At 38.9% G+C, this 11,725-nt stretch overlaps 1 protein-coding gene across 1 annotated transcript in view; it reads right to left on the minus strand.

Moving 5' to 3' along the window:
* LOC103154961 (myosin-9-like) overlaps nt 1-10,888 on the minus strand; it is a 43,432-nt gene extending 32,544 nt beyond the window's left edge. The window contains exon 1 of the mRNA XM_016663191.1: nt 10,701-10,888. The gene's annotated coding sequence lies outside the window, so the exon portion shown is untranslated. The remainder of the gene's footprint in view (nt 1-10,700) is intronic.
* Nucleotides 10,889-11,725: the final 837 nt, after the last annotated feature.

An 11,725-nucleotide genomic window follows, 5' to 3' on the forward strand; every position in this document is an offset into this window, starting at 1 on the left:
AGAAACCCCAAGTTGGTGGAAAATAAATAGCAGTGATGTCACCCGCCTTCCCGTTTTCTGGGGAAAACAAGCTTAAGCTCTTTTAAAGGAAGCTGTATTTACTGTTACTGCAATTTATTCATACTGAGAAGGAGAGCCAGATTTTTAGCAGATAACAGGAAGCATGCTGGATCTAGGAGTGCTGACAGATTTTTGGAAATCTCAGTGTTAAGATAAGGATTTAAACTCAATCATGGAGACTTCTGTTCTGAATGCACTAGCTGCTAACATGAGAGGCCTAAGGCAGCAACACTTAATGACTGGTTAGGGGCGGGTGTTTATCATATTGTTATTTATTGTGATAAATTTAAGGATGTTGATTCACCGTCACAATAAATTCCAGCTAATGATATTTAAATCTGCCCAAAATGTCTTTATTGTGATAATTTTACCATTTTCTCCACTGTTCCAACAAAAGCATCAATAAATATTTGAAAACATAGTTACCATGTGCAGTTTGGTGATAGAAATCACACTTTTTTACATGACTGGTGTTCTAAAGAAGCATATTATAAAAGGGGAATGTTTTTCAAGAACATTATTTGTTTTTGTGGGACTATAATTGCTGCGACACACAGTCATGGTCATACAGTTGCATAAAAAAGTAAATTGTTTTTATCATCACTTTTATTGTTATAGTAGAACACAGTAGTCTTTTTTATCCTGTGGTCTAATTCCAGGAAAGGATTTAGACAAGGATACTTATCTAGCAACCCTGAACAGGAGCACTTAGTTTACATACTTTAGATCAACATTAGATTATTTTTTCTTCTCTTGCTCTTTCCTTTGGTTTGTTATTTTGTTTGCATTTCCTTTTAATTCCTGTAAAGCACTTTGTATTGCCTAGTTGCTGAAAATGTGGTATATAAATAAAATTACCTTACTGCAAAATATCTTCAAATTTGAAGTCCATATCACCCACCTCTGACTGGTTAATAGTATTTTTTTTTTTTTTTAAATGGGGGGAACAAAGGACAACCTTCTTTTACATTGACTGCTTCCTCCACCACTTGACAACTCTGCTGTATAAATAATACAACTACAATATAGCAATTTTTAAAGAGAAATCTTAATTTGACAACAAAAATTGGTATAAGTTGGTCAAAGCTTTAGAAATAAAACCAACCAAACTCCAGATACAACTCTAAAGTCCTGACTGACGTACCGCGATTTAAAAGGCTGCCCAGTCACCGGGTGATGCCCCCAAATTTCATGTGCAGTTCCAGAAATTAGAGGTTTTGCTATTTAATGTGCTCAAGCAGACGACTGATTTTTCTCATGACTCCCTGGTCTACAGGCAGCTGATAACCTTCATCTACCAACCCATCCCCAGTTGTCCAGCTGTGGGATGAACTAACCATGTTTTTTCCTCTCCGCTGGCGACGAGCTTCCTCCTCTCCATCCCACAGCTCCCTCTCCCCTCTGCTGAGTGTTAACTCCCCTCCTTCCACACTGTTTATCCAGACTTTTCAGGGTCACATTCCTCCCATGCTAACCCTTTATCAGGGAGGACCAACCAGCAAAGGCATTCCACAAATTTCTGTCTTCCATCCTCCTCCTCGTCTTACATCTTCCTCAGACATATTTTCTGATGCTTCCTCTTGTCTTTGTTTGGCCCTTGTTCCTGTCCACCAGCGTTTTTTACCCATAAGCCCTCAGTGAAATAATTGTTCTTCTGCAAAGCTGCAGAGATCGTTTACCGACATACAGAGAGCCGAGTGCAAAGCAATGAATGTCAATGACATTTCAAAAACCAAACAAATCCAGCTTTTACCCGTTTTTTTATTTTTATGAAATAATTTCATTAAACACTAAAAGTACTGATCATAGATTCACAAATCCATTTTTTCTTGCCATGTTGGAAATGCTTTTTTTTTTTCATTTTTGCATAATTTTCCACAAATATCAGGATCCAACCATTTAATTTCTCTATTTAAAGGTTTAAAAAAGAATTTAAAAAAAATGTTCTCGGTGTTCTTATTAATCCTATTTGACGGTCAGAGCTGACAGTTTGACGGCGCTCTGCAGCAAAGCAACAATGCAATAACTGAATACATTTACAGATTTAAATACATCGATTTATTTTTCTACCAAGCTTCTGAGACAAAAAATGTGTACATTTTATTTATTTAATTCCACATTTAAATGTTTGTTACATTTCGGCCCTCGAATGATGTCTGGAATAGTTAAGACTCGAGCGCTTGACACAGAAAATGACTTCGACACACAAACCGTTTCTCCAGAGGACTGGGGACTAAAAATGACTCCATCGGCTATTTTAGTTCTCCAAGCAATGTTCTATATAGAAAATAGAGGAGGGACAAAGAAACTCCTCCAGCCAGATTAAAACCTCAGCTGTCTTCTGAAGATCTGGATGTTGATGTTATAATAAATAAAATTAAAAGGAGAGCAATCAAACTCACTGGATTCCTAATAATTAATAGATTTAGAATGCAGTCCTAATGCATTCTAGTGAGTAAGGTGCTAAAAATCTTGTAGTGGGAACAATGTGACGATGGAAAATAATCGAAGTGTTCAACAATAGCACTATTTAACATTGTAGCAATATTGTTCAGCCTGAAAAATCCACAATAAAAGGGAACCTTAACGAGGAAGAAGAACCATGAAGTAACACAAAAGAGAGGAAGAAGGACTCCAGAGACTAGACTGTTGTTACAAAGTGACAAAGTAACAGCAGCCTGGACATGGAGGAAAACATTCAGGAATGAGGGGAAAGGGAAAGAAGAGGGCCAAACAACATATCTTACCAAGTATTTTTGGTTTAGTTTCTAGTGCAAATTTCTTAATACACTTGAAATAAGACAAAAAGTAACTTTCCAGAAAGAAACAAGAGTTTGTTTCAAGTCAATTCCTTAATATTGATGAAAAACTACTAGTTCAAAGGCAGATTATTTCACTTACAACATGGGGAACATGTCTCATTTTGGTGTAATAATCTGCCGTTGAACTAGTACTTTTCCATTAATATTAAGGAATTATTGACTTACAACAATCCTCTACTTCTGGCTGAAAAGTTACTTTTAATTTAGCTTTGTCTTAATTCAAGTGTACCAAAATATTTGCACAACAAACTAGACCAAAAATCCTTGGGGAGGATTTAGTGTTATTCCAGTGTGGCCTCATTTAGGAGAGAAAGCCAACCTTATAAAACTCAGACCATCCAATCACTGAACTCTCATTCTGCCTCGCTTCATTTCCTTTAGCCAACATAGATAATAGTAATAATAAAAAAGAAGTCAAGACAACCTCACACAGAGTCTGATCAAGTACAAACAGGCTCTCCTCCTCCAGCTGTGTGTGTGTGTGTGTGTGTGTGTGAGAGACACAGGGGAATCTATAAACCAGCTGTGCTGCATTTACTGCTCTATTGTGAGCATCATCAATCGAAGCACAGGGTCAATAACTCTTCACTCCCCACCAACTGCATCCTGTCACAGCGCTGTCCAGCCCTGCTTATCCTTGGCTGACATCCTCATCCTGCGGTTCTTGTTTAGCGCTGTTGACACTCCAGACAGTTTGATTTCAACCGTTTACATGAGCCGTTCCAGCGCATACACGTCTATTTCTGCAGATTCAGGGCCCTGCTCTCTGGTCGTCCTCAGTGATGAAGCAGTCGGTTTTTAACTGAACAGGTCCCTCCTCCACCTCCTCCTGCTTCACCCAAGCTCATCTTGGAGACGGAAGGGTGGGGCGAACGGAGGAGAGGAGAGGAAATTACAAGTTGAGAAAGCTATTTTGCCATCTGGGGAACTTTGTTTAGGTAGGGTAACATGTTGGGCCTTCTTTATAAAAAAAAAAAAAAAGAAAACCTCGGCAGCAAAGAATAGCTGCTGCTAAAGTCATTTTGCATTACAAAGCAGCACATTCCTCTTAAAAGGAGAGATTTTGATCTCAATTATAGACTTTACAGGATAAAAATAGACCCACATCAGCTAAACCAATGGCTGCCAGATGATTAATTACAGTTGGATTAAATTAAACCGTGTTTCTTTATTTTTAAATTTAAACGCCACTTTCACAACTCTGTTTCAATTAGGCCAGCCACAGATATCCAAGCAAGTTTTAAAAGACGTTGCTTTGAAAGGAGGAAAGCCTTCAGTCCTGTAGCTGTTTAGAAAGATTATCCAGTCACTAAAAGCACAATGTGATGTGGAAACTAAAGCCACACCCAGCCATGTAAATAAGGTAAACAGCTTTACTAATGAGCGGAAACCAGAAGCCAAGTAGAATACGTGAGCAAATATTAGGGATGCCAATATAACCTGTAACATTTAATATTGGACATTCCGTCAAAATAACTCATTGATATAAAAAGAGTCATTTTATGATGTCTGCAGCACAGCATGTCAAATTTGCACTGTTTGAGTGTTGTTATTGCCTTAGAGAGAGCAAATGTCATTCATAAATTTGACATTAAACAATGTAAGTTGAAAGTGTTTTCAGCCTCCTTTTAAGTATTTGCACTTGGTAGCAGGCTAAATTGACAAAGCTAATGCATATTTTAATGCTTATTTTAACTCCACAGTAGAGAAAGCCATATAGTTTCAGTAAGTAGGTATAGGAAAAAATATCAGTATTGGTAACGATTACCGGGAAAATTAGTTTTATTATATCGGCATATCGGGTATCGACCAAAAATCCAATATCATGTATCCCTAGGAAATATATTGACTAATAAACCAGCTGATTTCAACTGTGTCTAATTTAGACCCAATTCTTTCTTTAATCCATTTTGTTCAGCAACATCACAGCCATATTTTTGGAGTCTCAAATCACCGGGTGGTTCTTCCAGAGTTGGACCAATGTGAACTTTTTTGGGGGTTTGAAATTCTGGAAGATTTCAGGTAAGTTTAACCAGTGGAAGCCAAAACGTAGACTTCCTGTAAGCTGTGGCTAAATGTCAAAGAGCAAAGATAATCGGGAACCCGGGTTGTTTTAAAAAAAAAAAAAAAAGGCCAAAGAACAAATTCCTCATCCATCATATGAGAACTTATCTCACTGCAACGCTGAATCCACAACTTGCTGTTTATTTGACAATAACCGATATGGAAGAGCACCAGCCCTGTTTTTTTTTTTTAAAGAGATAAATACAAACCTTTGGGCAGACGGTGAATGATTTCTTCAATCAACATTCCAGTTTGTCAGCAGTATTTCTCCTAAAAGGAATGCTGCTTTGAGTCCAATAGTTCCAAAGGACCAAATGATTTATTACTAGTACTGCTCTCTTCTTCTTTATACCTCGTAATTCTTTACTACTCACTTCATTTTTAGGCTGTCTGCTCTACTTCAGCCCAGTGATTTTTTTTTTAAATGCAGTTCCCGTTTGTGGTATCTCTATCTTATCACTTATCTGTTGAGTCACGAGCTGACCATCTACACACTATCCTCAAACAACCATATGTTTATTTGAAAATGTGGACATTTGCCTTGCAGCATGATTTAGATGTATGTGGTAGATAAATGACCGGCAGCAGCAGGAAGATGAAACAATTACACAGCAGGGTACAAAGTTCAGAGTCTAAAATGAGTGTCATGCATGTCTTCCGCAATCTTTAAAGCATTAACCACATTGCAGTTTCATACAGGTATGCTGCTCACATCCCCACAAAACTGTACTTCACAACACGTACAGATACTTGGGCACTTTCTGTCAAAAAGCTTTTCTTTTTTTACGCTTTTTTGGAGGGGTAAAATATGAGGGTTTATCAAGGTCCTTTGTCAAGAAGTCAATCTTTAAACTGGCACACGACAGATTGAAGGGCGGTGATGTTTAATCAAGCAATACGCCATTACCGCAGAGGTGAAAAGCACAAAGCACATATATTTGAAGGGTTTGGTCAAAGCCTGCTCTGTGCCTCAAGTCTTTTCTTTACATCGTTTGAGTCGGAGTCATTTCCAGGCATTGTCTGACGCTAATGAGGCTTTTAAGGTGCTGCTGTGAGGAAGAGGACGGAGGAAAGGCCTGGAAGGTCTGGGTGGTGACAAGAAGGTTGAGCGAAGGAAAGAGGAGGAGGGGCTGTGAGCTATACAGTGAGAGAAGAAGAAGTCAAAAATCTGTGAAGTGGTGGTTCAAATGTGCATCGACACTTAGGGTTAGCAAGTGGTCGCAGAGTGTCAATCTGAAAGACTTGCATGCAGTTGTTTAAAACTTTTTTTTTTTCCTAAATTGAACAAATGGGTTGAAACCTAATTGGTTCAAAGAAGCAACTACTAATTCTACAGCAAAATAACAATAAATCTGAATTGTTTGTTTCACAGCAGAGAAAAAGGGGAACAAGACAAACCACAAATATGAACATTATTTGTATTTCCCATTTCAAACTTTAACTTTGAGATTTCTAGATTATGAATATTTCCTGATCCAGGGTTTCCCCCAGAAAACTTGCCAAACTTATTTTTGTGTTAGAATAAATTTGGAGCTGCACAAGCAGGGATCATAATTTAGAAATAATGGCGTGTGAAGCCAACGGGCAAGTGCAGAGATGGCACAATTGATGCGCACCCCGTCACACTCAGTTCAATGCATCAACTTTGTTCATTTATTTGAGATATTTACAGTTTCTTTCACTTCCAGTGTTAAATGTTCACTAGAATTTAAAGTTTTTTTCTTTGAGAACGTGTTTTTGCATTATTATACCTTTACTGCTGCATTATAATGGTGTTACTACATAAAATTGGTCTCAAAACAACAATATCGCACTAACTTCTGGGACAATTTATCATCAAGCAAAATTTGTTATTGTGACAAGTCTTTTGTTTCTTCACCGTTAGGCAAATATTGAATTTTCGTGTCCAACCGGGCCAGTCAGCCTCTAAAACAAAGAACAACAAAATCATGCAGGCGATTCCTCTCAGCATCTCTTATCCATATTCTCAAGACTTTCCCAAACTGGCAGCAAACAGCTACAACGTATAGACGTGCTTGAGAAGTGAGAAAACAAACTGAAGTTCATATGGTTACCTAGAGATCTTATAGTTTTAAAAAATTAAAATTAAGTCCAGTTGTCATCCACTCTTGCAGCTAGATTTTGTTTTTCAAAAAGGCAGACATACTTCTGTTATACAATTTCAATAAAGCAAGATCCAGTAAGTCAACAAAGACCTGCAAAGGAAAGGCTTTCAAAGCTTTCATAGTTTCAGAACCTAAAGAAAAATAAAAAAAACAAAAAGACATCCTGCTGCAGACAACAGCCATGGGTTTCAGAGTACCACCCGACATCCTCCGATACGCTCAGACTGAAACCTTCCAACAGCACTGAACTGCTTCAGCTCGCAGTGCAAGTCGTCTGCATTTAATTTCGTCTAGCCCACGGTACAAAACTCTCCCAGGGGGGGCGCTTGTGTGTGGACTTTGCTGACACATGAATGATGGAATGCAATAATCTCTGCAGGGGGCTTCACAACAGCACCAAAACTGGTTATACGAACAGAACCCACCCCAAGAGAGAGAGTTTCACAATACGATATCAGGAGTTGATTTAACAAGATGACTATAATGCAATAACAGGATATGACACGCTCAGTGTCACCCAGCATGACTTTTTAAGGAACATTGTCCTGAAAGAAGAGAAGAACTTGACACTTTAAGCTGCTGGAACCATATTTAGGCATTAAAGTCGAACATTTTATTGCTTCTTGGCAGAAAACAGCTGATCCAACAAATATGGTTCCGATAAACCGAACCACAAAGACTCCCGATGAGTACCTGACCACATCCAAACTGATACATGTAGGCTGAAATAAACTGTTTTAATAATCGGTAGGATTTATTGCGATGTTTGTGGATCGTTTTGCTTCTGGTTCAGACACCAAGCCTCCCTGTTTGCAACTCTCCAAACGATTAAGGAGTGCATGCATACCGCAGACTGTTTGCCTGCCACAGTGCAAACAATGACATGCCATCTAAACACTAATGGCACTGACAAAGCCTACCCATTGAGTCGACGTTAACGTGATGAGACCTGGTGAAAATGTGACACCTCTCAGACTCCAGAGGGATGACGGCTTAATATCCCAGGATCTGGATCTTTTTTTTTTTTTTCCAGCAGGATGAAAAGGTTTGCTGAGCCAGACTGCAATTAAAGGCTCTGAAACAAACGACTAACCAAGATATATGCCGACAGCTCTTTGTCATTGGGGCACGAAGATAAAACATACTCGCCTTGATGGAGCGCCCGTCAAGTTATCTTTGGTCAAGGCTTTTCATTATTTTCCTTAAACATAGAGTTCATCAAAGCTAGTTAAAAAAATGACTGCATTCTTTATCTGAGTGAATCTTAAATTAACAAAACTGGATTGCTTTAATCCCACTTGCTTCGGGAATATGCTTTCAAACGTTTCTGCACCATGCAAAAAGTGGATTTGAAACTTTTTCGTCTCATTAGCTGTGTTTTCACTCCAAAATATGTTCTGCCGATGTCGAAAAGAAACAATTTTGCAATTGCGGTGTTAAATAAGAAATATAATTAAAAACCACACAGAAATAAGTTTCTTAATGCAGTAAGTCGTAAATATGATACATTCATATTTTAGCCACAGCGCTACCGTCTTGTTGAGGCGACAAGCTTCTTATACTTGGGAGTGGCTACGTATTTATTCAGTGTTTTGAAGAAATTGTGTTTGACAATTTTACAGGAGAGTGAAGGATTCAACACGTCCAAATCACAAACTCAAGTCTTGATGGACTTTGTGATGATGTGAGTGCTCTGGTGGAGCTAGCTGCACATCATTCGAGGAGGCCAGTGCCTACAAATTAGCGCGAGTTGCTAATGAATAGAAACTGGTATGATGCGAAGAAAGTGTTTCCATTGCAGTTTTACAAACTATACCAATTTCCATGCAGCCGAAAAACCACCGCATCCCAGAGCAAAAACTTTGTAAAAAATTTAGAGTTTTTGCAAAACTGCCGTGTTTCCACTAAACAAATGTATTTTCACAATTGCAATTTGCACAATTTTATTGTCAATGGAAACAGAGTTTGTGTTCCAAAGTTTAAGCTTCTTCTAATTACAGACTAGAGACAGTTTCAGACCAACCAGGCTTTATACTAAGGTACTGCCGCCCCTCCTCTACTTGTTTCTGCACTAGCAGTTAGCAAGCTGAAACAAGGACGCGCTACATTTTTCCCATGCTTCCAAGACTTTGACTCAAGTTATTTGAAAATATTCCTGGTTGTGAAACAGGCAGATTCCCATCGTCACCCATTACAATAACACTTTCAAAACTTCAGCTGGCGAGCTACAAGCATTAGGTTTGATACCTGAGCAGACAATGTTACTGATAAATGAGAAAACATTGTATCACCTTGTTACAATAAAACATTACAGACTCCTAGCATTACTCTAGAAAGAGCAAACGGACAAATCAGCACAGTAAACATATTCATTTGAAATCCGCTACTAGTTTAATGAGTATATTCTAATCATAAATCTATATATTGATGCCAGAACCACAATACCTAGTGTGGGAGAATGTTTTTGCTGCTGCTGAAACAATTGTAGCTCTTATTTTGAATTGAAAAAATAGACATTTGTGTACATTTTTTTTGTTTTAACACTATAAATTCATGGTATTTTGCAACACTGTCTCTTAAATAGGATGGAAAAAATGATTTAGATTTATTCCAGCCACTGAATAACTGCAAAAAAAATTAATTCCCAAAACGTTTGATGAAAATATCTTCTAAAACGGATATAAAGACAAGTGCATACATCATTGAAGAAAGTCAGATATTAAAAGAATGCAACTGTTCTCATTAATTAGTTGCAACTATTACTTTGGTATAATTTGAAATATATTTTTGCCGTCCTTGTTTTTTGTCATATAAGCTCTGGACACTTTATTGATACAGCTAATACTAAAAGAGACGATGAAATCTTATATAACGGAAATGTGACCTCGCCACATTCCCAACCAGATGAAAGTATACAGAATTTTTTATTCCGTATAATTTCAGGAATATGCCTAAAGATTCCTTTAAAAAGGTGCATGCGACGTTTATAAATCAGAGTGGTCCAATATATAGGTGTTGTTTGAAGTTAAGGCTGAGAAGGGCGGCAAAGAACGACTCCGTTTTATTTTTTTTAAGTCCGCCGGTAAAACGGTGACGCCATGCTGCCAGTCAGACATGTTACCAGCCACACACCGTGCCTGTCTCTGACCGCTACTCTTCCAAAACTTCAACCACAAGCTAAGCAATTGTCTGTTACCGAGCTTGAGGTTTTAAAAAGAAAACTCATCGTTTCACGTCCACCTGAGTTTAAACTATTCACAGTGTTTTCCAAGAATTCATTCAAGTAAATCACTTCCTGCCTCCGCCGCCGCTCTGCAGTTTAGCCTCTCACCAGCTGCCACTGCTACGGCTGAGTTTGATGGCCTGTGCTCCCAAAATGGAACGGATTCGCACGCGCTTGTAATTTTAAAACAACCGATAAATGCGTTAGAGTTGCAAAGCGGAAGAAAACTACCGCTAAATCTCAGAAGGAGGTAACGCTCCACCCAGCTCGGTTGCTGAAGTTGCAGCGGTCAACTAGCGAACCGAGCTTCCTGGTTCACTGCACTTGCTGCTTTGACCAACCTACTGAATGAGTTATAAAACAGCACCTAGCTAAGCACGAGCGCCTAAACAGAGGTAAGCTTACCTGGTTTTTGGTTGCTGTTCGCCTTTCAGAAGATGGCTATCAACAACCGCAGGGCTCAGTCAGCGTCGCCGGAGTCAAAACTTCTTTTTCCTGTCGACAGCAGAGAGTTCAGACTAAACTACAGCGCTCGCTTCCTCCCTAAACTTCAGTCACCGTTTCTATCGTTTTTTTTTTTTTTTTTTTTTTTTTTTTTTTTTTCGCTCCCTCCTCCCTCTTCTGCCGTCTGCTTACTGGTTCGCCTAATTTCACTTGAGCCGGGGTGCGGTCCACGAAGAGGCGGGACCTACTGTTCACGTACAGTTCCGCCAGCCAATGGCTGAAGCTGTCTAATAATCCCAGCACTTTCAGCCAATCGGGTTCCGAGTAAGGCGGGCTCAAAAAATGATTGACAGCGGATAGGCGGATCCAAACGCCACAGAGAAAAATGAACTTGAAAAGAGTTGAGAGAGGAGGGCGGAGAGGGGATACCGATAAACCCCACGTTTAATGAGCCTGGTATGTGCATGCTTAGGATTTTTATGACCATATAAGTACCAGTCACTTTCAGGATGAGCTAGGTTATCCGAGGGTCTCCCCTTATGTGTCAGCGTGCTTTACTTTGAACACCGTGTGCTTTGAAACCAGCTGTTTGGTACTTTTGTGGTCCAAATCTGCCAAAAAAAGTTTGAATAATTCCACACGAAGTATTCAGTGACAAGATTCGGGAAGTTAGACATTTATACGACAGACCAACAGGAAGTAGAGCATATAAAGTAGAAGGAAAGTGAGATATGAATTTCAAAATGTTTTACAAATAAAAAAGCTCGTTGTGCATTTGTATTCACACCCTCCCCTTTACCCTGCTATTTGTTTATATGGTGCCCAAATTGTCTGCTTGAATGAAGGTCATATTTGCACCTTCTCATTCATAGAACACATTTGTTTTCTAACTTGTTGAAAAAGGTCAGAGGTCAGAAAGAGAGAAAAGTAGACAGTGACAAGTGTTGAGACTCACCACTACTTCTGCAAATGTGTCTTAGTGGTAA

The sequence above is a fragment of the Poecilia formosa genome, unplaced genomic scaffold (assembly GCF_000485575.1).
Source record: "Poecilia formosa unplaced genomic scaffold, Poecilia_formosa-5.1.2 Scaffold407, whole genome shotgun sequence".
In the NCBI taxonomy this organism is placed as follows: Eukaryota; Metazoa; Chordata; class Actinopteri; order Cyprinodontiformes; family Poeciliidae; genus Poecilia; species Poecilia formosa.